Source organism: Aotus nancymaae, unplaced genomic scaffold, assembly GCF_030222135.1.
Source record: "Aotus nancymaae isolate 86718 unplaced genomic scaffold, 86718_ANA_hifiasm-v0.15.2.pri h1tg000010l, whole genome shotgun sequence".
NCBI lineage: Eukaryota > Metazoa > Chordata > Mammalia > Primates > Aotidae > Aotus > Aotus nancymaae.
In genome coordinates, this window is record NW_026988421.1 from 6,935,381 (window position 1) to 6,962,223 (window position 26,843).

The 26,843-nt window shown below is 53.2% G+C and overlaps 1 protein-coding gene across 8 annotated transcripts in view; it reads left to right on the plus strand.

The window, feature by feature from the left end:
- Window positions 1-26,843, plus strand: part of CHST15 (carbohydrate sulfotransferase 15) — a 135,323-nt gene that overhangs the window by 34,572 nt on the left and 73,908 nt on the right. Inside the window, exon 1 of one of the 8 annotated variants that reach the window (XM_012453409.2) lies at window positions 16,171-16,219. The exons of 1 other annotated variant lie outside the window; for it this stretch is intronic. The gene's annotated coding sequence lies outside the window, so the exon portion shown is untranslated. Of the gene's footprint in view, window positions 1-16,170; window positions 16,220-16,448; window positions 16,579-17,139; window positions 17,185-17,651; window positions 17,670-18,956; window positions 18,973-20,401; window positions 20,904-21,551; window positions 21,667-26,843 lie in introns of those variants that run through there. 6 more of the 8 variants (XM_012453407.2, XM_064373755.1, XM_064373757.1 and 3 more) reach the window with 6 other exon arrangements.

The window sequence follows — 26,843 nt, forward strand, 5'->3', positions numbered from 1 at the left end:
TGGCTACTGAAGCCTCCTCCTACATTTTCTTTATAGCAGTCTCAAGCTTTTTGACCAGGAAATGTCCATCACCCATTCATTGATTCACCCATCCATTGATCCACCCGTTGATCCATCAGTCCATCCATCCATCGATCAGTCCATCCATCCGTTGATCATGCATCCACTCATGCATTCATCCATTCATGCATCCATAGATCCATCCATCCATTGATCCATTCATCTATTGATCCATCCATCCATGCATCCATCCATCCATCCATCCATCCATCTACCAGCATTCACTATCTATTCTCCATTGCCCCAGGATAAGACCCAGACTCCCAAAAACGTCCTTAGGATGATGTTGTTATAAGCAATAGACGATCTCAACTCAAACTAGTCTAAGCCCTGAGGACATTTGTCATTTCACAGCCCAGAAGTCCTGGCAGGGCATGCTTCAGACAGAATTTCAAAGCTCTGACTTCACTTCTCCTGGATCCCATGGGCTCTGCCCACTGGCTGCATCTTCAGGCTGGAGGTGAGGTGACTGCAGCTGCTGTGGGCATCACAGCCAGATACAAACATGACAGTGTCCCAAGGGAGAGGAGCCCTCTCTCTTCCACTGTCTCCTTCCTGCAGATGGTGGAGGTGGGTGGGGCAGGAGACGGCTTTTGGCTTTGGATTTTCTAATCCCCAGGAGAAGCTGATAATGAAAAGTGAATTCAAACCCCAAAGGCTGTCTCAGTGGGTCTTCAGGCAGGCCGGGCGGGCAGAAAAAGACAAAAAGCTACCTCCAGCAAGTTCCTGAGGCCCAGCGACCGGTCAGCGGGGTGCAGCCACGCCAGCAAACCCCTGCCGAGGAAGGCAGAGTCCCGCTCTTCTTCCCAGAGCTTGGCGCCCTGCCACCAGTCACGGAAGGACGAACTCCAAACTGTCCACTCACAGCCCTCCTCCCTCCACCCAAACGCCCTCCCAGAGCTGTCCCTACCCTGCTGCCCTTCGGGGTTTCTCAAACAGCCTTCTCACTTGTCACCCTGGCGGTGCTTTTCTTTGGCCCGGGAAGGAAGACAGTGCTGAATGTGTCACCAGAGCCGAGACTGCCAGGACCCCTGCAAGCTCCCCTCTCCACTCTGGCTTCTAGCGCCTCATCCAGGGACTCAGGCCCGGTTCAGCCCTCCTTGTCCTCCCCCCAGAAACAGAGGTGGTGAGGGTCAGGGCAGTCACCTGGGCTCTGCTGCCAGAGGTCCTGAGGCCAAGCTGCAGCCTTCAGACGAGGGTCAGGGTGGAAGCATGTAACCAGGACTGTGGCCAGCCCATCCTTCTTTAGTTTTCCTTCAAACAAAGAAAGGAAAAAAGGCTCCATCTCAAAAGTACTCTGCTACTTGAGTTGAGGGAAAATGTCTGGAGTCAGCTGCTCTGGATGCATCTTCCTGGCACAACTTGCCATTCATCCCCGGTGCCCAATGAGAAGCCCCGACTCCCGTAGCCCCAGGCTCCATTGCATAAAAGGAAGGTCAGAAGGTGGAGCATCTTTTAGGCATTCATTCCACAGCCTTCAGCGGGCACCCATTGTGAGCTAGCCCCTGTGCTAAGTGCTGACTGTGGATACTGACGCAGAAGGACAAGGACAGGCCGTCCCTCAGTATCCGGGTGGCTAAACAAGCCGTTTAACCTGTGGGAACCTCAGTTTCCAGGTCTGCAAAATGGGAACAGTATAGACCTCAGGGGGCGCCTATCGGGATTAGATAAGATGTGTAAAGCATTTAGACAGAGCTCAGAACACGATAGGCAGCGATGGTGGCAGTGACTGTATTCGTGCGTTTTGCATTGCTGTAAAGGAATACCTGAGACTGGGTCATTTATAAAGAAAAGCGGAGTCTTTGGCTCACGGTTCTGCAGGCTGTACAAGAAGCATGGCTCCAGCATCTGCTTCTGGTGAGGACCTCAGAGAGCTTCTACTTATGGAGGAAGGGGAAGGGGAGCTGGCATGTCACGCAGTGAGAGAGGGAGCAAGGGAGATGGGAGGAGGTGCCAGGCTCTTTTTTTAAATAACTGGCTCTCATGAAAATTCGCTCATTACCCTGGTGGACGGCACCAAACCATTCACGAGGGATCTGCCTCCATGACCTGAACACCTCCCACGAGTTTCCACTTCCAATATCAGGGATCACATTTCAACATGAGATGTGGAGGGGACAAACACCCAAACTCTATCAGAGACAAAGCTCCTCCCCTCAGGGAGGTCACAAGATGCTATGGAAGCAGCGCTTGGCCTTGAGTTTAGCTGAGGGCTCCTAGAGGAGTGACTGAGCTGGGCCTCACCAGGCGTAGCAGTCCATATATGCACACTCAGTGTCCAGGTGTCCTTGCGGTGACTCAGGGACTGTGGCTGCTTTGGCTGTGGGGGTCCTTGGTCTCATCCCGAGGGAGAAAGCACTTGGAGAGCTCTGCCTGCTCCTCTGAGCCTCAGTGGGAAATGACACTGACCATCCTGCTCTCTGTCCCTGGATCAGGACTCACCACGTGGCCGCACATCACTGCAGCGGGCAGGGAAATGCAGGGAAGTGCACGGATGCTGGGCCAGCAGTAGATGTGTGCCACTCAGAGGGTGGGCCCAGGGGCTTCCAGGCTGGGGGAGCCAGGACAAGAGGCAGAAGAGCATCTGGGAGCCATCAGTGCTCCGGGTACCTGCAGGGTAACAGCAAGGAAGGCGGGTGGGGGCTGCATGGTGGCAAGGATGAGGTAGTGGGTTGGGCCAGGCCGGACCCGGCCAGCCTGCAGAGCTCTGCTGCAGTGAAATGAAGACGGTGGAGTGTAGAGGGCGTGGAGACCTTTTGGGAGGATGTTGCAGAGATCTATGTGCGGGGAATGGACGCCTGAACTGGGGCCATGGCAACACAGGAGGGGAGGAGGAGGCAGGGCCTTGAGCTATCAACGGTGGAATCCAGCTGGGGACGGGGCAATTCCCAGACTCCTCACTTGGGCAACTGTCGTTCACTGAGCTTGTGATCAGGGAGGCTAGGGCAGCTTTGGGGAAAGATGACGGGCTTGGAGATGGATCTCCCCAACAGGCATCAGGATAAAGCATTAGAGGACTCGGAGAGACCTGGGCCAGAGTTATCAGCCCCTTGAACACCAGGTGCCCTGGCTACCTCCCCTCACACCCTGCAGGGCACCCGCTGTGGGACTCAGCTGCCTTTCTGCCTCTGACCCCTGCTAGGCACTGCTTAGCAGCCAGTCCCCAAAGAACAAAGGGGAGCCTGACAGATTAAAAAGCCCTGTGTGTGTTATCCTGGCAACTGAAGCTTGGATGCCAGTGATCAACTCCCAGTCTGAACATCAGTAATCCTGGGACAGGCGGGAGTGGGATGTGGGGACAGACATGGAGGTGCTCATTATGGCAAGTGGAAGGATGCTTTTAACACAGAGACGGCCAGGGCACATCACATAAATATCATGCTTTGCAATTGCAGAGGTAATTGAAACATGATTAACCCCCTGGTCTTTGGTCGTTGGGATTTGGAATCCAATGTATTATGAACAGCCTGTTCTGAAACTGGCTCTCTCAGCCCCTCCTCTGCAGACAGGAGCTGTTCTCATAAGCATCATAAAAAGCTTCGTGCATTATTGAACAGTGGAGGTAGTTTTCCCGTGCCCTGAAGTCCTTTGCCATTTTCTCTGTTGCATTCTGGCATTTATTTCAAAGGCTCCTTTCAAGTCCACACAGACCCACACGTTCAGCCTCCAGGAAGGAGCCCCCTCCACCCCGAACACGAGCCTTCGCCTCTCACTTCTGGGAAGAATCAGGTTATCTGGAGATGAATCAGAGGCGAGCTCTTTACAAATCAATCAATGTCTACCTTATAGTCTAGCCATTTCACAGATGGGTAAACGGAGGCGCAGAGGAGTTAAGTCATTTGCCTGCTTCACCAAGCGAAACCAAAATAGAGTGAAAACCTGTTCTGACTTATGTAAATCGTGGCTGCACCCTGTGCTCTGCAGAGGGAAAACACAAGCTCTCCTGGACAACTGGGGATGAAGCTACCCCTGAATAACCCCCCGGAGAGCGGCAGGCTTGGGAAATACAGTCGTGTTTGCTGGAGCCTCTCTGCCCTGTCGAAAGGCCTGAGTGCCTTTTATTAAACAGAGGACTATTCAACAATAAATATTTCTCATGCAGGGCCAGAGAAGTTACCACACTTGGCTCCCTCGCAGCCTGGCTGAGTCAGCAGGGAATTAGCCAGGGTGCGGAAACCTGGTGTTCTGTGGTTTTGGTGTGTTGGTGTTTTTTAAATACTGAGCTGGAAAGCCTGAGGACCGCAAAACACACGTGGACGCACCACCCCCGTGGGTTCTGATCCTGGGAAACGTGGGTTAGGCTCCGAGGGTGCTGGGAAGCTACAGGAGGAACGGGTGGGTGGACGGATCCTGCAGAGGATTTGGGAGGGAGTCAGAGGCAGTGCTCGCTCTCGCAAATACAAGTTTCCTCTTCTATAGAATGGGTCGAATAATGTGTAGTCCCCAGGGCTGCTGTGAGATTAAGATTTTCGAAATGCCAGGGCTTTAGCAGGGAAAGCACTGGACCTGGATTTCAATCCTTCCTGCTACAGTTATGACTTATCGGCTGTGAATCCCTGGGTGAGGGGTTTCCCCTTTCTGAGCTTATTGCTTCATTTATGAAATGGGGCATTAATATTTGCTACATGAACCTTTAAGAGATAGGTCCTGGGGCCCAAAGAACTGGACGAATATGAACGTGTTTGCACAGAGACACTCGTGGCATTATTATTTTTGGTGTGTTCCTACTGCAGCGCTTTGCCTGCGGCAGGTCCTGTTCAGCCTCGGGAACTTGTTTGTTTGTATTAGGGTTTTGGTGAGACTGGGGAGAGCTCCTTCACCAGGGCTTCACAGAAGAGAGCTCGGCTGCTGGTCCCTTCACATAATTAATATTCCAAATAAGAATTACGCAGCCATTTCTATTAATATTTGATTCGTTTCCTCTTCAACTATAGGCTCAGTTTTCTGACTGAGTTGAAAGATGAAATAATTGTTTTTACAGTCACCCCCACTGGGGAGGCAGCTGCAGACCCTGATGGCAGTTGGGGAAGAAACAACTTGGTTTGGTTGGCCTGAGGACAGGAGGTGGGGTGCACATGTTAGCCTCGCTGGTTCCTGGAGGGGAGAGAAGCCCCGCTCGGCTGCTTCTGAGGCAGATCCTGAAGGAATCGGCTTCTGAGTACTGCGTGCCTTGGGGGCTCGGGGAAGCCCAGCTGGAAGGCTGGGTCAGGAGTGCTCCCTGATGGGAAGGGACTGGTGCTCCACTCCCAGGACTCACAGAGGCCCCGCCTGGGGAGGCAGATCATTAGCAGATGGGGCCAGAGGGCGACTCTAGGCTTCGTCTCCAACACAGCCCCTGTTGGGCACCTGCAGGACGCAGGCAGGGACCTGGCTCAGAGGAAGACTGGGCACAGCCTCCTCATCTTGGTGCGAAGACGATGGGGCTTCCCACTCTGGAAGGCGAGAAGCCAGCCCTACACGTGGCACAGGGCCTGGGGCCTCTGTGTTCCAGGAGATGTCCTTCTCTACTTCTTCACTTCTCAGATGCTGGGCTCCTCCGTCCTAGAATTGCCCCCCACCCAGGGCCCAAACAGAGGCCAGATATCCCCAGAGGCATGCAGATAGTGGTGGGGTGGCCCCTGATCAGGGTCTCCACCTGGACTGAAGTCTTAGAATTTTATGTTGCCCCAGCATCCATTTTGAATATAAATTTAACTTTCTTATCCAGAGGTAGAGCTTGGAGCCCCCTGACAGAGTTCCCACTTCTCTGCCTCCTTCCCTGTTCCTCAGTGTGTTTGATCCAGGCATCTGCCTTATCCCAGGCCTCCTGGTGACCATGTCCCCCTCCTCCTATGGCACAGCTGGGTACAGCCTACTCGATTCACCCCACTGACATCCACACTGCATGGGCTGAGCAGATATGCCACAGTGAGCCCCTCTCGGCCATAGCAACCCCATGGAACTTGTGCCTGCTTGTTCTAAACCCATCAGCTAGAACTCCCATGGGAAACCTGCTTAGGTGATGCCTGGGTCCCAGTAAAGGCTGTGGCCCATGGGTCCCCCGGCCCTGCTCCCCACATTCTGGTGGAGCCTGTGCATCCCGGACAGCTCCCTGCTGCCTACTGGCCCTAAGGCATGCTGCCCTCTTCTCTCTGGGACCTGTAGGTAATACACACCTGCTTCTGTCATTTCATGTGTTTTGCTGAGTTGCCTCCTCTGTGTCTCACTTGACTGACACGCCCAGATCTACCTTCTCTCTTGGTTAGGTTGCTAGAGAGTGGCTGCCCTGGTAAGGATAAACTGGACATGAGTCAGGCAAGAGCCACTAGGGCATCTGCCAGCATAAAGGACAGGGACACCTGGTCATGGGTCAGACACTGGGCCTTAATCAGGCCATCCCCCAGGGCAAAGAAGTATCCCATGAAAGGCACACCGTCAACATCCTCGGCCACCTCCCCTGCAGCCTTGTCAGGGCAGGGCTAGAGCTTACAGCCACTCTCCTAGGAGAGACCTGAAGACCACATTAGAGGACAATATAACATCAGCCTTGGAGCCTTTGCAAATTCTGCTCCAAAGCGAGAAGCCATTGTGATGCCATGTTTAGAGGCAGGTGGCCCCAGGCAGCAGGGACGCCATCAGAGGTGGTGTCCATCGTGAGTTGTGCCCCACCTGTAGGCCCTGCTCCACCTCTGTTTTGTCCTAGTCTCGGCCCCATCACCCCTCCACCCCGTCCTGTGATAGAACCTGGCCTGGCTTGGGAATGAAAGGAGAAAACAGGAAATAGCAAACTTCCCCAAGGATTGTAATCGTGGCATTGTCATCTGAAAATGTTTGCAGTCCTTGTTGGCATATGCTACTGGGGCAAAAGCATGCAAATCTGGAGTGAGGTGACAGGTGGCCCTCCGGCTCCTGGAGGAGACCCCTGGGTTCCAGTTTGGTTCTAGTCTGCTGAGGTGGGATTCTCAGACAGCATCTGGCCCATTTCTGGGTTGGATGGTACTCTGAACAGAGCACTGATTCAAGGGCCAATGAGTCCCATCGCAACTCCTGCAAAGCTGTGTGCATTTGACCAACTGCATGAGCTTGTAGAAGGGGCAGTATCCTCTTAGCCCTACTCAAGCCCTTGCAGGCTCAGCTTAGCTGAAGCACCTGGAAGCCATTGGTGCAAAGCTAGACTCAGCCGCTGGTGTTTATCACCCCAGAGGTTGCAAAGTGATGGCCCGTGGCAGACTCTCCTGCAGTCTGATGGTGTTGGGTCTCACTGTGTTGTACAATTTTCTTTTTCTGATTTAGTTGCCAATCCAAGATTTAAAAAAAAAAAAAAATCTGACTATTTCACAATAATGTTCAAATTTCAGACTCCCATGCTCCATCCAGCGTGAGGTGTAGCTGCTTCTATGGATGCGCGTGTGTGCCCCACAGTGCTGAAGACCCCTTCCCTGTTGGCCACCTCGGGTCCTCTTGTGCATTTCCAAACCCCCCTGGCCTGGGTGGGTCAGGACTGTGCAACCATGCTCTACACCATCTGAGGGTGGCCAGGGCAGGGCAGGTGGCAGGCTGCGGCATCTTGGTGTGAGCTAATGAGTATGCCCTAGCATAGTGCCAGGCACAAGGTCGGTGTGGGATGAGCATCCCCTTGCCCTGTCCCTTGCAGTGAGGTCAAGAGAGCACTCACTGCCCCTAGACCCTGTGCTCCTTGCGGGGATCAGCTTCTACTCCCTTCCCCCAACTGTGGCTTCAGCACAGCCAGGTAGTTTGCTGTATCCTTGCTCAGCCCCTGTCCTTGGAGACTGGGGTGGGCTAGAGACATGGACTCAGAGAGGCTGAGAAGCCAGGAGGTCTGGCTCACCCGGGACCAGAAAGCCCAGAGCCTAATTCTGGATACAGGGACCAGCCATGAAGCTGGTCTCCCCCAAGGTTCCAGGGATGTGGCCCAGAGTTATAGGCCCCTGAGCTGTGCCTGTGCTGAGAACATGACACTTCAACCTCCTCAAATGCTCAGGACACCAGAGGCTTAGCAGACAACAAAGTAGTCCCCTCTTAGACTTGGGGATGGCGGGAGGGTTGGGGTTTTCACTGGATGTTTAAACCAGGGTGTGGAGGGCCCTTGGGCTCTTTCCCAGGGCAAGCTTGGGGCAGAGGGTGGGGGGCATGAACAGTGCTTTGGGGTCTTGAGTCTTAAGGCCAGGGGGGTTGCAAGTGGGACCCAGAGAAGAAGGTGGGTCCCGAGGTGGGAGGAGGGGCCTCGGAGGCCATCTCTGAGCCTGAGCTTCCCTTGCCTAAGTGGATTCTCCCTGGCTGCTTCCGGTGCTCTCCATCCTCTGGCCCCTCTTCCCCCTGCACACATGCAGTGTGCCCAGACAGGGCTCACCCAGACCACAGGGGATCCTGGGTGATGCAGACATCCAGCACTGAGGACAGCAGGGCCACAGACTGAGAAGGGCATTTCGTTATCAGCTTTCTTAAAATCAGGAGGATCAAAATAAAACAGATGCATCTGCTTAAAAACTGAACCCTGTGAGAAAGCCTGCTGGACCCTTGACCCTAAACTCCGATACCCACTCATCTTCTTTAACAAGGAGGGGGGACTCATGAGTACCTGGCTGGAGTTGAGTAACTTAGTTTTCTTTTCATTGTATTTACCTGGTGATTTTTTGTTATGATAAATGGTGGTGGTTTTTCCTTTATGATAAAGACAAAAATTGTCATTTAGAATGCATTTAAAAACCCTTTTTATTATGAATTTTTCCAAATATAGACCAGAAGTAGGGATGAATGCCACCATGCCACCCTCCAGCTTCAATGATCCTGGCTGGTCTCATTTCTTGACACTGGCAGCTCATCCCACAGCCCATTATCAAAGCAACTCCCAGCCACCATATAACTCCATCTGTGTATATTTCAGTGTCAACTGTCTCTATGTGACTGTATCAGAAGAACATGGTGAATCAGTCATTGCGCAGGGAGTCCCTGTGTAAAGCAAATCCCTGAGGATGTGGCTGGGAATTCTTGCCTGGGCTGGCTCCTCACTGAGTGCACGAGAACCTGCACCTAACTGGAGGCAGCCACCTGCCCCAGCCCTGGCATGGGCTTGGCACCTGGTTCTTCCCTGCCTATAGCCTTTCAGACTGGGCCCCCCAAGGGTAGGGTGGGAGACCTGGAGGCTCATGTGTGCCTTGGGCCCTGCTCAGAAAATATTTGCTGAAGAAGTGGGACAAGCTAGCTGGTTGGAACTCCTAACACAGAGGGTGAGAAAGGCCGAATTTTAAATGACCCCTGGGATGGTTAATTGTATGCATCAACTTGGCTGAGTCATGGGGTGCCCAGATATCTGGTCAAACATTTTTCTGGGCCTGTCTGTAGGGGTATGTGTTAATCAACTATCGCACTGCTAATAAAGACATACCAGAGACTGGGTAATTTAAAAAGAAAAAGGTTTAATTGACTCACAGTTCAGCATGGCTGGGGAGGCCTCAGGAAACCCACAATCATGGCGGAGGGGAAGCAAACACACCCTTCTTCACGTGGTGACAGCAAGGGGAAGTGCCACGTGCAGGTTGCGGGGAAGCCCCTTATAAAACCATCAGATTTCATGAGAACTCACTATCACCAGAACAGCATGGGGATAACAGCCCCTATGATTCAGTCACCCCCCACTGGGTCCCTCCCACAACACGTGGGGATTATGGGAACTACAGTTCAAGATGAGATTTGGGTAGGGACACAGCCAAACCAGATCAGAGTGTTTTGGGATAAAATTAGTATTTGCATTGGTAGACTGAGCAAAGCAGACTGCCCTCCCCAGAGAGGGCGGGCCTTGTCTAATTCATTAATGGCCCGAATAGAACAAAGTGCTGAGTAAGAAAGAGTCCTCTCTTGACCTGGGATGCCGGCCCCCTCCTGCCTTCAGAGTAAGGCCCAGGCTGAGATTTGTGGCCCCATTAGCCCCATCACCTTTGCCTGTGCCCCTGGTGTCATGCTCATGAATATGTCAGGTTATAGGAGAAATGAGACTCTACAAATGTAATTAAGGTTACTAATCAGTTGACTTTAGCAGAGGGGGTTATTCTGAATTATTGTCAGTGGGTTCAGTGGAATCAGATGAGCCCTTAAAAACTGGCAGAAAAGGAGGGCAGAGGGGATTGAAGAGTGAGAAAGACTTGAAATGCTGCTGCTGTTTGGAAGGTGGAGAAGGCCACACAGAAGGAACGTAGGTGGCCTCTAAGCATAGAGTGCACCCACACTGGCACCCAGCAAGGAAATGGGGGCCTCAGTTTTACCAACTTGGTAAAGACTTGCATCCCTCCCCAGGACCTGCAGGTTCCAGTCCAGCCTGACCAACGCCTTCCCTTCATTCTTATGAGACCCAGAGCAGAGACCCCACCAGACTTCTGGTCTACAGGCTGTGAGATTAAAAGAATGGATGCTGCTTTAAGTCATGAAGTTTCTGGTAATTTCTTACTCAGCAACAGAAGACCAATCCAGAGCGTGAGAAAATCCCTTTCCGTTCACTTCTTACATTGGGTGATACCGATTCCGGATGACACTGGACAGGGGACAGTCCCAGCAGAGAATCAATTCCACGTTTCATGTCACAGGGAGGGATGTGAGGCTCAGAGGGTGTCACAGCAAAGGAAGAGTGGGGCTGAGGTCAGAGCCAGAGCCTGGGTGCTTACAGCCCATGTACCAAGTGCTCAGGTGAGCAAGCATGGGTCTGGTGGGGGTGGGGCACGCCCCTGAAAGGTGCTCACTCTGTTCCCCCCAACCAGCTCTCACCCACACCCACAGCCATGCCCACAGCAGGCTTCAATTTTGTCTAAGCAACTCCTAAGGAGCCAACCCCCATCCAAGACCAGATAGTCCCTGAAAATGGACACCAGCATGCTGTAGTGCCCTTGTCACAGGGTCACAGGACTCATCTTTCCAGAACCACCCTGTCTGTTGCCCCTGAGCCACTTTGGGAAGCCATGTGGATGGAGCTGATGGGTGTGTAGGAGCCAGGGAGGGAGATGGGCCCATGGAAGAGGCAGGACCACAGCTGCATGGCCTTGGACCCTGCCTGGCAACGTGGACCTGGTAACCTTGTTGGTGCACTGGAGGCACTAAGGATGGGCGTCAAGGTGTTTAATCATGGGGCTGACAGGATCAGATCTGTGCCTCGGAAAGACCCTGGCTGTGTAAATAGAAAGAACCAGTTAATGGATGTCGGGAGAGGAGGCAGGGAAATTAGCAGGAGGAGGCTATTGTGACAGCCCCCAGAGGGACATGAGACTGGCCCAAACCAGCAGCTCTCAAGGTCATGGGTGCTGAAGGAGCGTGTTAAATACACAGGTGCCCAGGTGCTGCCCCAGACACTCTGATTCAGATGACTGGCCCCACTCCACTGTAATAGACTCTCTGGTTTTGGGGCCTAGGAATCTGCATTTTGAAAACTGTCCAGGTACTTCCAAGATGAACCAGGCTTGGGAAGAGGATGGTGGCTCAATGAGCTGGGGTAAAGGAGCAGCAAGAGCCAGGTTGTCATGGAGACTTCTCCCACAGGCAGCACCGGAGCAGGTGCACAGTGGACACTCACAGAACGTGGGGTGGTGGGGGTGAAGCAGGTCTGGGTTGGACCTGGCAGCAAAGCTGGGCGGGAGAGGAGTGCCCATCATGATGAGCCACTCACAGCGTCTGCCTGTGGGTGTTCATTTCTATTACCCTCCTAAGCATCGCTTTGTAACATTTCACTGCATTAAATGCTCGACCAGGAAAATGAAATTTATTTAGAAGGCGCAGGTATTTCACATCTAGGGCAGGCGATGCTGCTCTAAATTTACCAAGTCAACAGCTCATTTTTGCTGTTGGATGGGTTGTAGATCTTGTGACAGAAGCAAGTAAGTGAGACCGCCACCAGCTGTAAACTTTATCTTATTGGCGAAATGTCTATTATGCAGCTAAAAACATCTACTTAATAGGTGCTGTCCTTCAACAATTGGTAGCAACAGAGTCTTAGGTGGTGATAAAATGACATTATGTCTCTTTTATCACCTATGCACGTTCCTTCCAGCCTCAGAGGCTGTAGGATAAACAGATTGCACCATTCTGATGAGGTGGTCACCACTAGAGGCACTGGGGGTCTTTATCTGATTTTCCTTTAGAGGCTTCTGCCTGTATTTTAGCCTCCCCAGTCTTCATCAGGACACAGTGAAAATCATATGAAGCTAACTAGGTCTGATGGACGAGTAAGTGCTCATCAAGCCAGGTGATTCCAGCCGGGTCATTCAAAAAAATTAACAGGCTCTGTGTTAGTTGGAGAATACAGAGACATATATGACTCCATTGCTCTGGAACAGAGTTCTGAAATCTTAAAGCTGCAGCAGCACTTTTGGAACAGGCAAACTGCCCCTCAAGGGGAGCCCGTTAGACAGACAACTCTCGTGAATATACAAGTCTGGACATTGGTTTAAAACCAGCCCCATTCCTTTTTTCACTGAAGGTTCGATGCAGAGCCAAAGTCTGCTGCTCTAAGGAACTGCGAGTTGTTATTGTCCTAAATCTGGTAGAGGTTTTGGATGGGGTGTAGGAAATTTTCCCAAGAACCCAAATTTCACATCGTTTTGTGATGGATTAGCATACCAAAATGGGCTTCAAGTGCACTTAATGGATGTATTACTGCAGAAGGGGAGCTGCCTAACCGGAGCATTGCTAAATTTATGAAATTGAAATGCATTTGAGGTTACTGAGCAGTCTAAATTTGTCAAAGTCACAGAGTGGGAGGCAGGTTGTTGCTGGTGGCAGAGGTGGCAGACATCTGAAGCCAGGGCTGCCAAAATGAATTTGAAGGCCTCTGCAATGACCCACAGGGCTCCCTCACACCTAGGTGCAGCCCTTTTCAGTGGCAGGAGCAGGACCTGGGGCTGCTGAGCCTCGGCGTTTACCGAGCCCCTCTTCACACGCAGGAGGCAGAGAGTGACAAGGTGCGTCCTCCTTTGCCCTGCCCCACTGCCCCTCCCTAATGGGGCTACCCACTATGAACTTGAACTCGTCAGCACTGGTGCACACTCATGGAATAGGCATGAGCTTTGGCATTTGCCTAAGTGTTTGCTCTGTAAGCCTCAGTCTCCCGGCCTGAAAAATGGAGATAAGTAATACCAGCCTCACAGGCATGGGGAAGTGCTCAGCTCAGTGCTTGTCACAAGGTGGGACTTTGATGGTCCCTTTCTTAAGGAGGTCTGAGTCTTAGTGACCTTAGTGGTTCCAACATTCAGCCCTGAGTTTCGATCCAAGATGGCCGGTTAGGAGGAACTCGGGAGTGCAGCTCCAACATTCAGCCCTGTGAGTGGCACACAACAGGTGTTCAGAGAGTGTCTGCTGAGTTAATGAATGAATGAATGAATGTGATTTTAAGGCCTGTGGTAGGTTTCTGACATTCCAGTTTGCTGGTGTCCTTGTAGCAAACATTCAATGTTAACAAACATTCAATTATGTGACTGTCATGGGCAAAACTTGCAATAATAATGATTACTAATAAGAACTACTATTTTGAATTCTTACTGTGTCCCAGGAATTGTGCTGAGTATTTTAACAACACTTTGTCTTTAGTCTTGACACCAGCCCACTGAGGCCATGTATCAGCCAGCTACAGCCACAACAATGCTGCGTAACAAAACATCTTGCAACATTCAGTGGCTTGCAACAATAAGCATTTTTCCCCACCTTGCTCATGTGTCTGTGGGTCACCTGAAGCAGCTCTGAGTCCTGCTATATATGGAGTGACATGGCTCCAGACAGCAAGTCAAGTTCAGGTTTCCTCCATGTGTGTTCATTCTGAAACTTCTCTGGATGAGGTAGCAATGTGTTCTTCTCAGGGTGGACCACTGGAGCACAGGAAAGCAGGTCTGGCCCTGCAAACACATTCCAAGCCTCTGATCCACTTACATTCTCCATTATCTCATTGTCTAAAGCAAGTCCAAAGTCAAGGAATAGGGAAGTACAATCCCCACACTAGAAAGCTGTGACAATGATGCAGATGTGTAATAACCACCACCGGAGAATGAGGAGTTGGGATCGACAGCTCAGTTGACTGCTTGTAGGTGCTATCAGAAGCCTCACAAAGAGGCACAGAAAGAAGCGACTTGTCCAGGGTTGCTCAGCTAGTGGGCGGCAGAAGTAGGATTTGAACCCAGGCAATTGAACTCCACAGTTGTAGGGGCTTAGAGTGAACACCTGGGAAGCGGGGATTTATTTTCTTAAAGTATCTGCATCTTTTTTTTTTTTTGAGAGGGAGTCTTACTCTGTTGCCCAGGCTGGAGTGCAGTGGTGTGATCTCGGCTCACTGAAACCTCTGCCTCCCAGGTTCCAGCGATTCTCTTTGGATCTACTGGCATGCACCACCACACCTGGCTAACTTTTGTATTTTTGGTGGAGACGGGGTTTCACCATGTTGGCCAGGCCGGTCTCGAACTCCTGACCTCAAGAGGTCTACCCGCCTTGGCCTCCCAAAGTGCTGGGATCACAGGCGTGAGCCACCGTGCTTGGCCAGTATCTGCATTTTTTCCCAGCCATGACTTGCTAATACCAGGTTGGTACCAACCTCTCTTGCAGTTACATATTTATTTGCCTATCCTTCTACCCATCCACAGGGACCCAACATTTGGGTGTTCTTTCAATTCTCTGCAATAACAGGCCCAAGTGCAATTCTTGGGTAATTTTTTGAAATTAAGGTTGAGAGGAAAAAATCACCCTCTAGTTAATCTCAGGCACGTGTATAAACACCTTTGGAAAGTCCCTGGTGGAATTCGTATCAAAGCGGCACCGTGATTTTTACTTAAAAACAATTTGCTCCATGTCAACCGTGGTCTCTGACGCCTGAATTTGAAAGTGATCTGGGTGGGCCCCGCGCCATCTCCATAACGGAGTCATGTGTTTACTTGGAGGGAGGAGAGGAAGGGCATTATTCCACCGCAGTATGTGTGGCCCTGGAATAATGTTCCACACACCCTTACCGGAGGGGATTTCCTCCTTGCTGTTTCCACAGACCCTTCCCTGTGTTTGTTTAAACCCGTTGTACAGTGGTCTGACAGCTGCCTGGCCCAGGGCCTTCCTTGCAGACGCATGCACAACCAACCCTCTTTAACAGCAACCTGCTCTGTGTCCCCTGATGCAATTACTTGAGTATATAAACCTTACTGAAAGGCAGGCTTTTCTTGGGAGCTAATAAATAAGCCCCAAAGCCACAGCGTGTGTAAGACCTTCAAAAATGGCATCATCATCTATTGGGAATTGTGAACCCTGCAAAAAGCAGCTCATTGTATTTTCAGAAAAAGGTTTTTGTTTAAAAAATAATAAAAAACAAAAATCACTAAGTGGCGTCTGTATGGAAAAAGCAATCTAGTCTGAGATTCTAAGGCGAGTCTCTTTGCTGCATTAATCTTTCCTCTCAGATTTTATGTAAGAGGCATTATTTGCAGGAAAACAAGACAGGATTTTAAAGAACTCCCTTCTCATCCCAGTTTCCCAACTGCAGCTATAATCCTCTGATTGTGACCTCTGCATTATTAGTTGCCATGGATGCTGAGCAGAAGTTTATGACCTCAGGGTGGATTGTAGCTTCAGGAGGGTGAGATGAAGCCTCTGGCAATAAAGAGATAATGGGGAGAAGGCAGTGTCAGCAATGACCCTTCGGTGGCGTGCACTCTACAGTTAACGGAGCATTCATTTCCACTTTGGTTGCTTCGAGGAAGAGGGTGCTGGACTCTGGCCATGGGAACACAGGCGGGCAAAGGACTGCGGATTCTTTTTGTCTCTTGGACCTCAGTTTCCTGAGAGGCTGGGCTGGGTGCTCCAAGCGCCCTCGGAGCGAATCTGCCAGAATTTCAAGTGTCTTTTCTTAAACTGATGGCATCTTCAGGGCAGAGTCAGTGGAGTCGGCCGCTGGTGCTGCTTCCTTGCCCTCGGGCTGTCCAGGTGCTTCCCTGGGGCAGCCGCCTCCAGGCCACTGCGGCAGGCAGTGGCGCTCGGAGTCCCGCAGCTCGGAGTTCCGCTCCCTGCGGAATCAAACACGCCGGGCAGAAAAGCCGGGCCAGCCTTCCTGGGATGCAAAAATACAACAGAGGGCGCCGAACCCACCAGCGCCGTGTCTTTCAATATTAATGTATGGGCTGGCTCCAGATCTCCAAGTTCCTTAAAAATGCCTCTGGTAAGGTGTCACTGCCAGACTTCGGGGGTCGTGGCGTGCTTTTATTTGGAATCACCGCAACACACAAGCAGTGTTGACTCGGAGGAGAAAGGGGCGGGGGCCAAACCCACCGCTCGGCGCACACGCCTTGATCTCGCATTCCAGACTCGAGCTGAAGTGTGTCAGCGCGACATGGGGCGGGGGGAGGGTTCTCTTCAGATGTTTCATTCGTCGTCTGCACGTCACTCCCAAACTTTTCCTCCCTGCGCTCGGGGAGTCAGGTTGACGCGCCCTGGATGCTGGGCTCGCGGCGCGGGGCTGGGCGCGCTCCCGCGGAGCCGGAGCCGCAGAGGCTCCCGGGCTGGACTCAGGCTTCTCAGGTACAAGTCGGGTGCCAGACGCCGAGGTGGGGGCGGCAAGGAGCGGCGGAAGGAGGTCTGGCTTTGGGCTTGGGGCTCCGGCGCCCCTCCGCGGGTTCCGGCCGGACAGCGCGGGCGGCGGCCGGGGCTGGGCACAGGGAGTTCTGGCCGGCGGAGGCTGCGCGCAGCCTCACTCCCCGCTGCGCTCCCGGCGCGGCGGCAGCGGCGGCCCAGGCAGACAATGAACTTGCGAGCGCGACGAGCCGAGGCAGGTTTGGGCCCCCGCACCCCTCGGCCCGGCCTCCCCTAGGCTTCCTCGATCCCCAGCGGGAGGCGTCCCTAAGCCATTGGTCCTGGCCGCGCTCCCGGCACCCTGCGCGCTTGGGGACCCCGCTGGAAGGGTTGCCCAGCGGTGACGCACGCCCCCTCCCTCGCAGAGAGGACGCGGCCGGAGCGAGGGGACAGGGGACGGAGCGGTGGCGTGGTGGCGCCGTGGATATCCGGCGACCGGCGGGGGGCGCACGCCGCGGGGCGTGCACCGGCTGGCTGTCGGAGAGAAGGACCCCAGGAGACGAAATCGGGGCGCCCCTGCACTGGGGGATCGACCGACTGACTGGTGCTTTCACGGTGCGAGCGCGCGTCGTTTGGTGGTCGGGGACGGGGATTCCCCCCAGCCTGGCGCTCCGCCCCCACACCCCCTTCGCACTTTGGGGAAGTTTCCAGGCGCAGCTCGGGGCAGTTAAGTGGGTATCTGCCACTCTCCCTGGTCTCCAGCTCAGATCCGCTTCCAGAACCCCGGCTCTAGCCTTGTGGCCGTTCCTGGCGGGGAGGCCAGAGCTCTCCGGCGCAGATGCCCGTGGCACCCGGTTCAGGGAGGGGGGATCGTGGGGGAGGGCCTGGGAAGAGAAGGGGGCGCGGCTGAGCCCCGAGCGGTGTGAACTTTTGCTCCCCGCCCCCTCCGCCTCCCTCCTCCCCGCCCCGCCCCCACTGCTGTCCCCTCCCTGCGCCCCGCCGCTTCTCGGGAGGCGGCGTGACTCGGGAGTTGCCGGCGCTTCCCGGCGGTGGCGGCGGCGTCCCCGGCCGGCCTGGGCGCGGCGAGCAAAGCGAGGCAGGTCTGAGCCGCGCGGTGGGGCCAGAGGCGGGGAGCCGGGGCTGCGGTGTGGCGAAGCTGCGGAGCCGGGTGGCAGCGGCCCGGGCGCAGAGGTGATGCTGGCGGTAGAGATGGAATGCGAGTCTCTTGGGTTATGTGTGCCGGGGATAGGACGCCGTGGCTGTAGGTGGCTGGGTGGCGGGCTGTGGCGCAATTGGCCCCTTGGGATGGCAGGATGGAGGCACCGGGGCGAAGGGAACCTTGCTTTTGTGGGAATGAATGAATGAAGAGCGGTGGAAGCGCTTTCCCGACTCCTCCAGGCAACCAGTTGGCCGGCGTGCGCGCGAGTGTGTGCGTGTTGAGGCTTCGGAGCCGCCCGGGTCCTAGGCACAGCTGCTTGACCGCCCCGTCGCGGTCTGGGTGCCCATGTTGCCCGCCCGCCCTGCGTCCAGGGTCGGCCGGCGGGACTGGAACGGCGGGTATAGACGAGGAAGGCTGTGGGACTGGTTTGTCGGCTGCTGGCGGTTGGACGTCCGCGCCAGGCATAGGGAAGTCCTCGAAGGAGGCGGCCAGGCTGGGGGCTGGGACCAACTCCTGGGGGCGGGGACCCTTCTTCGTTTCCCGGCGTGCACGGAGTGGCTGTGACAGCTGGGCACTTTCGCCTTGTTCACGTTGGGTAAATTGATGGTACCGAGTTCTCGGGAATGAAGTGTGGCTCCGGGATGCCCCACAGAGGGATGTGGCAAGCCTGAGGCTGAGCAGAGCGGCTCACCTTGCCTCTGGGTGACCTAGCAAGTGCCCCCAGCCCCTCTTTATCAGCTCCAATTCCTGAGTGGTGTGGGATACCTCGGTGGGTTAGGGTAGGCACCCAGTGTTGGGGCAGAAAGGCCTTGGAGGGCATCTGCACCCCCTGAGGGGCCATGAAGTAAACTGAGACCTAGAGCTTTGCCCAGAGTTTCTCCTGGACCTTCCTTGGGCCTTGCTGGACAATTATCCATCCCCTGCTTTCCTGCTCCTCCTCCCCTGACCCGCAACCTTGCAAAATCAGGAGCCCTCCCTTCCAGTGCATGGCACTTACTAATGTTACAAACTCAGTGTTGAACCAGGATCTCTTGATTGAAGACATTCATAGATCCTATATGATTTTATTCAAAGTAGCATAGAGATAAAAATGTCTTCTAAGTAGGTAGTTTTTACTAGGCAAGTTTTTCTCCTCCAAATTCCTGAGGAACTGTCAGAAGATTTTCTTTCTTGCCACCTCCTGGATGGACACACTGAGCCGGCGAGGTGAAGTGGATTGTCATGGCCTTCCTGTGGGTGCACAGGTGAGCTGGAGGTGGAGCTGCAGGTCCACGCTGCCCTCCAAAGTCCAGCTCCCCATGAGAGCCAGCTCAGGGGTTCTCTGCGGGTGTCCAGCCCTGTCTTTGCGTCTCTCTCCTCTGGGCATTGCATGATTGCAGTGAGCTGGCTTGTAGGTGAAGCATGCAGGGGTAATTCATCCAGGATATTGTACAGAGGGGTGGCAGGCAGGTCCGCCCGCAGTGGTCACATGTGTGCCTTGCTGTGCTTGGATGAGCAGAGCTCCCATGTGTGAGCCACTGGCTGGCCAGGGACCCAGCGGCCAGGGACCCAGCTCAGTGGCTGTGGCTGCTGCGAGGGCTGCAGCTTCCTTCCACACCTTTGTCATCCCTGGTTGCTGCTGCCCCAGGCCAGAAAAGGTGAGATGTCAGAAGCATTTGATTTTTCACATGCCTGGAAGAGAGATTAATTCCTGCATCAAGAAGAAGTGTTTTCGGGAAAGGTTGGTAGAGTGGGAAGCGGATTCTACTTATTTGGGTCTTGAGAAAGCTCCAAGTTAACCGGCTGGGCCCCAGGAGTCTGCAGTAGGGGAAGCTGCAGATTCATGTTGGGTTGTGGTGGTCCGAGCCGTTTCAAGTTCAGCTGGAAGGTGTCCTGCTAGTGGAGGGGGCTGGGGAGAAGAGGGAGACCTCAGGGCTGTCCTGAACATGCCAGTCTACAGGGGACAGCCTCGACTCAGCTCCGGCCGGGTGTGGGGAAAACAGAGTCGACAGGTCTTGTGAATTTTCAAGAGGATTCTCCAGCCTGGGTATTTAAATCTGGGCTCAAATTCTAGAAGTATGATAGGGGTGAGTGTGCTTCCAGGAGGTCTGAAGCGTGACATCTGGCCCAGAATTCATATATTGGGAGGGTGTCATAGCATCAGAAATCAGGGCACAGGAGCCACACCCATTGTGGGCCCAAAGACTGAGAACTGATGGGTACCCATCTTACCTGCAGCTAGGTCCCCAGGCTGGAGGTGAGGCGGACAGAGTTCCTTCAGGTACTCATGTGTCATGCGTTCATTCAGCAGCTGTTGAATGAATTACCATGATGTGGAAAGTCATCTGCATGAAACTTTTCATATAATTCCTTTCACCAAATAGATCCCGCAGCTGAGCCTCTGGGATGATTCGGCAGGGATAGGACAGGCAGGGTCCCAGCCCTCATGGGAGGGGGACAGGTGGAATTGGCTGTGTAGACAGACAAATGGTCCAGAAGCTGCTGCAAGAGCCCTGCTTTGCAGTGAAGCAAAGCAAGGCTTGGGAGCAGGGGCGGGGGTTGGAGGGTGGACTTGGTGGTGGGGAGTGTGAGGAGCCCCTTTTTCCAGGTGGGGACACTGAGGTTCAGAGCAGGGGTGGGGAGTGGAGGGTGGACTCGGGGGAGTGTGAGCAGCCCCACTTTCCAGGTGTGGACATTGAGGTTCAGAGCAGCGGGTGGGAGGCACCCACCACCTGAGCAAAGGATGCTCAGGTATGATATTAAGTTGGGAGACCCTTGCCCAAGGTCACATAGCCAGTATGTTGAAAGTCAGATGGTCTCTGATCTCCAGCTCTTGGCCAGCTCCTTCATCTGCACTGTGCTGGGCTGGCCTCTTAGAAACTTCCAGATGAGTGGACACTCCCTGTAATTGGCAGCTCTCATTTTTCCCATCAACACATTCAGGCCCTGTCCCCGTTTCCAGGGCCTCAGCAGGCCCAGGATTGCAGAGTTGCCGTTTGGAGCGCATTTGTATGAAAGAGGAGTTGTCTTACGTTCAGAGACTGTTTTTAAAAGTGGTAGCTGACTTGGGAGTGTCATTGATCTGAGCAATCAGCCAGCGGACGTCTCTTTAGCAGCTTGTGATTTGGAAGTGACTCAGTCACTGGTGAGAATCACGCAGCCTCCCTCCCTTCTGGTCTGTAAAGGGGATGCTCAGGTATGAGATTAAGTTACTTCAAAGGGTCACTCTGTTCCTGTGCTGTGAATGCGGAGATCATGTTCGCACTTAGCTGGCTAAGTGTTGGGAGACTGAGTGTTTCCACTGCACAAGGCATTTCTTTATTGGCCTCCACTATGAGGGTCTGATTTCTTTACTGAGACGGTTTCTCCTTTCAAATAAAGCACTGGGACAAAATGATTTATGTTAGACCTGTGTCTCCACAGCAGGAGATAGAGCATAAAGGGAGCAGTTATCTCATTAGTGTGTCCAGTCTAGGCGTCTAGTTAGGAGTATCCAGGAAGATGCATAAAGGTTTTATGTCCATTTAGGCCAGTGTAGATTTTTAAATTGTAAATATGGGAGTTGGGGAGGAAGACAGTTCATCTCAAGAGCTGTCATATGCTGTGTCCCTATAGGTTTGAAGCTGGCCCTGTGCTAGGCAGGTCACACAGGTGTATCCTTTCCCATCCCTTAGAGGGCTGGGAGGCAGTTAGAGATGACACACACCAAGCTCTTAGCCATGCGGATGTGCAGGAGGGAGGAATGGGGAATGATGGTGGAGGCAGGAGGGAAATAAGGGGGTGAGGGGAGAATAACAACTGTGGCTCCAGAAGGAGGAGGCGGCGTGAATCAGCAAGTGGTTAAGTTGTGGGGAGGTGGCAAGTGGGAAGCAGTTTCTCCTCTTCGCTGATTTCCAGAGGGATGGGGAGGAACGGAGGCCGTCGGCCGCAGGACCTGCAGCGTTTCCGCATTCTCCCAGGTGCAGCCCTGAACCAGGTGCATGGGGGCAGAGAGTTAGCGCTCAGCACAGAGCACAGCACTCAGATCAGTGGGCGAGGTGGAGCTTGTGCAAGTCAGAGTTACATAACGCCGCTGACAGGCACCTTATGGGGCTCGGCAAACTGCAGCGGAGCCCAGGGTAGTGACTTGGAGATTGGAGGGTTCTGTGACAACTTTACCCCCCGGACTGAGAGCGGGTGTCTTTTTAAAGGGTTAATACCTGCCTGGCAGTGCTTGGCACAGTGCCTGGCATCCAGTCAGTGCTCAGTAAACACTGGCTCGGGTGGTGGTGGTATTCTTTAGCCCCGGAGCTCCTCACCATGCATGTCTCCATATTTGATTCCAGTATATTCTACCTCAAAGGGTATAGGCAGGAGCTCCTGGAAGCCTTGGCTCCAGCGAGGTTTCCTTAGGGTGGTGGCTTCACTCTCTAGGCTCTGTCTCCTCATCTGTTCAGGCAGGATGCTGGTAAACAGCTACCCTTCAAGACCCTTCAGCTGACCTTGTAGCCAGGCTGTGGAGCAGCTCGGCTGTGCCCATATTTGATGCAATTAACCAGAGAGAGGAGACTGCGCGGCTCTAGGTGGAAATGTGCTGGTGTGGCTTGCTTGTGAATGTCACATCTCACCCTGCTCCCAGCTCAAAAGAGTCCTGAGGGGGTCTGAGGGGGGCTCCTGGCTTTGGCAGGCTGTCCCTGATGCCTATTTTACATTTCTAGAACTCATTGTGGCCCAGGCCTTTTAGATCTCTGAAGAAAGTGAGGCTGGCAGATCCTCAAAAGCAGAGGGTATCATTATAATGGAAACTTGGACACTTTCCAGAATTACATTTGTGGTAAAAATATTGAAACAGACAGCCCAGGCACCCAGGTGCCTGGAAAATACCCCAACATGGGCAAATAATTAGATACACAGGCCAGGCACAATTACGATTTTCTGACAATAGGCTGGAACTTGGTGGCTTAGCATTTTCTCTTGAAATGGAATATGCCCCTGCCCAACCCATTTTGCTCCCTGTGGTCAAGAAGATGTGGTGTGGCCACCAAGGGGGAGGGCATACAAGGAGAAGTGGCAATCCTGTCCCTCCCAGGGTGGCCCTGGATCTATCTTAGGGGGGTTCTGTCCTGCTTTTGCTTCTCTGTGTCCCTGTAGGTAGCTGTCCCTAGGGACTGGGCCCACAGCATCTTTGCTAGGAGGCCACAGCCTGCATTTCAGAGTCTAAGAGGTCAAGAGAGGTGTAAGATGTGTTATTGTCTTACCCTTCCATGACAGTGGTCTGGGCAGCTGAGTTCCCTTTTGTAGCCCCTGGCAGCTCACTCAGGCTGATGGCAGTAAGTTCACTTGGACCTTCACATTTCTGGTCAGCCAAATGTTTGGTGCTCATGACGTGGAGGTTCTTTTAGCCCAAGTCTTAGATCCCATAGGCACCTGGTGGGGCAGGGTAGGTAGTGGGTTGAACCTGGGATCCACGAATGTCTCAGGTTCAAGTTCATGTGGTGCTGCTGAGTCCCCTTACTGTGACTCTGGACAAGTGGCTTAGCTTATACCTCGGTTTCTTCATCTGTAAAATGGGGTTAATGATCTCTACCTGGTTGGGTGGCTTGAGTATTTCAAATAGTACCATTTAGGATTCAGGGGCACTCCCCACATGGAACCCCTCTTTTCTGGGTGAGGTCTAACCTATGGAGAGATAGAGGAGGAGGAAGGCAGGTGGAAATCCGCGTGTGATGGCCATTTCCAACTGCAGCTGTTGTTGGAGAACGTGGCTGAACCCGCAGGCAAGGAAGTGGGGAACTGGGGCAGTCAGGCAGATCCGCCCGCCCCACGGCCTGCGAGCTGGAGAAGCCTCTCTGGGGTGGCTGCCAGCAGTGGGAAGGGCCTCCTTGCCTTGGGGAAAGCAGGGCTGGGCTGTCACCTCCAGGACCTCCTTCCACAGTCCTGGGATGTCTATACCACCAGGTATAGACAACAGGAAAGTTACACTGGGCCCCACGCCCGGCCCGCGTTGGGTGGGTGGTCAGGGGCATCTGTTAGGTCTGTACTTGATAGAGGTGGCCACAGTGTGTCAAATAGGTGTTGTTGTCTGCTCTGAGAAATAATCTGGCTTTAAATTCAAGAAGAACATCTCTTTCCTACTTGTTGACAGAGCATGGGAAATTTGGCAGAGCCAAATTCAGATAATGATTAGCCATGGATCTCAACGTCGCATTCTAACTTGAACACAATGCACAGGGAGCTGAGGTAGTGGCTGACTCCTAGCCTGGGCCTGGAGCAGCTTCTCCGCCTCCTCTCTCTTGGTCCCAGCCCTCCACAGGGCCTGTGATTCTACCCAACCCGGCTCTGTCTTTGCAATGAGACGCCTGGCCAGCCGGGCCTGGACCTGACTGCACTTGGGTCAACCAGCCACTGGAGAGGGGGAGGCGCCTGCATCTGCCTGTCTATTTCATCATCGAGCCCCCACCCCGACTGCCTTCAGGAGTTCTTTGCCAGTCATTCTTGCCATCTCCTCCCCGTGCCTCCCTCCCCCATCCAGGTGGAGCCTTCCTCCTCTGAGCTTCTGCATCCCACTCTATCGTGTTTTCTCAACCTTGAACCTGTCCCACAATGCGCTGCGCTCCAGTTTCCTGGGTGCAGCTGCTCTCCCAGCCTGGTGAGCCTCTCTTCAGGAGAAGGGTGTTTGGGGGCTCACGGCACAATCATGTAGCTGGACTCTCACTTAGTGGCCAGTGACTGCCATTTGTCGAATGAATACATCAATTAAAAATGATTCTTCCAAACGCTAGTTTCTCCTGGAGATGTTATGGGAACGCTAAGTTTGATGGTGTGGCACAGGATGGCTACGCTTGTCACTCGGTTTCTCAAGGAGTTGAGAGCCTCATGGAATAATCTTAGATTTCCTGGCATTAGGTTTTGGGGCTATTAAAACGTAGTAGCTACAGTTTTTTGTGTCTTGAGGGCCTTAGGGGAAAATGTGATGGAAATTTCGTTGTTGTTTCAGGAGTATAAGCCGAGCCATCTATTCAGGCGAGAAATGTGGAGGCTGCTGGTGTTTCTTATAGCTGGTATAAATAGCTTGGCTTCAAGTTCCATGCTCCTTTGTTTGGAATGTAAATATTTGCATTAAAAATATAAAGTATGTCCTGGCGTGTATTTTTAGGGACTATAATTTCCAAACCCCAAATCAGACTATGGGTCTACTGAGGATTAATTTTCTCTGCTTTGTGAACCTGTATATAGAAAGAGTCTTCCAAATGTACACACCAAATCGTGTTTGTTTCGTGCATGGAAGGGACCGCCAGGATTACAAGAAAGCGGGGTTGCCCCGGGGCGGGGAGTGTGGGCCAAGGGCTCTCTACACATTTCTGACAGTTCTGCCTGGTAGCTGCAGCCGCGCAGGGCGGTAGGGTGGAGGAGTTTTGGCCGAGGTCTTGTGGGTCAGCAGGGGCCTGGCTTCTCTGTCCTTGGTTTCTTGGACATCCAGGTGGGGATTTGGCTGCAGCTGGCTGACCTCTGCTACGTAACCAGACACTTGACTCCAGAGTAGCTAGTGCTGTAGGAAGATGTCTGGGGCTTTCAGGGCCCTCTCTGTCATCTGGTGGAGGGAGCAGGAAGTTCTCATGTCCAGGTCAGAGGTGAGCTGTGAGGGCCTCTGTGTGGTATCCTCCTCCACTGGCTCCTTAGGGGCTGTTTAGCTTTAATTTTCCTATGAGGAAGGAACCAGATGATTTGTCAAACCATTACTGTGGGTGGGATGTCATCTCTGGTCTGGTCCCGGCCTGTTCTCAGTCGCGGGGGGGCTTGGTGGGGCAGCAGGAGCTGGGCAGGCCGTTTCCCCTGGCATGGGGGAGCTTGTTCCTAAGGCTCTCTGGGTGGCCTTCGATGGACACCTTCTGGCCCAGAGGCTGTAATGGAGAGGGCTGGGCCGTGGAGGTCAGCTGGGCTGCAGGAGAGGGCCGAATGCAGGTGGGCCCCAAACTGGCAGCCTCCCACTTGTCTCATCACAGGATGAAGGGCCGATGAGAGAGAGCCAGGAGGGTCCTGGGCCCTCAGCTGTGGCTCCCCGAGAAGCTGGTACCAAGAGCCTCCTCTGTGCTTGCTTCCTAGCCAGCCTGTGACCCCTGCCCTTGGGAGGTTCAGCTCCTCCTCCATCCCGCTGAGCACTGATGCCTCGGGACTGGACTCCTTGGGAACAGCAGGGACTCTCCCATCTTTCCTTCCCTAGCTTTGCCTTGCAAAGCTGCAGCCTCCGGAGCCTCAGAGTGTCTGACATCTCTCTGCCTGGGGACCCTCTCTGAAACATTGTGTGGGTTAGATACCGTGAGCTTTGGGAGGGACTGTCTTCCCACGAGCCTGGGGTGTGTTGAACTGTGGAGGCTTATCACTGCCTCGCCTGTGGTCATCTCCAGCCTGACCCATGATGGCGCGATCCTCTCTCATCAGCCGTCACACTTTTTAATAAAGACAGTATGTTCCAGAAAGGCCGAGAGTCTCCTGATCCCAGAAAGGCCGGATCGCATCAGGTCAGTGATCCAAGTGCATTATCGTGAAAGTCAGAGGAAATAGCAGCTTTTAGGACATGCTGAACTAGCCTAAGAAAGTTATCAGTGGGAATAAATGAGGGGAAGAAAGGACGCTCCGACCGATGAGAACAGTATCAGCTTGACATTTTGTGTCGTCCTAACTTTGAAAAGCTATTTATACCCACTCGATAGCAGTTTCTATGAGAAATTAGATATGAGGAGATGTACAGAAGAGGAGAGTGGGAGCTGGGTGAGTGCTTCCTCAGAAATATCTTCCAGGCAAAAAAAAAAAAAGAAAAAAAGAAAGGAAAAAGAAAAAATCATTTGCTCACTGATTGACAATTGAAAATCCAGCGATCTTTTGCATTGTACAAAATTTGACTCAGAGAAGAAAAATGATGTATTGAAAAGAAGATGGAGCTTCAGTTGCCATTTGAGTGGTAGAAAATAAATTTGCTTTTGGCTGTTAACATGGAAACAAATCAATAGAAAAATGCAGGCCTGCCCACTTTTGAGTCAGCAGTTTTTTGGTTTATGGAAGGATGAGAAGACTTGTTCCCCGAAATCACCGGTTGGGTCACTGAGGAAGCTGCAGGGACGTTGAAGGGCATGCATGTGTGTCTTTCAAAGTTGTCAAC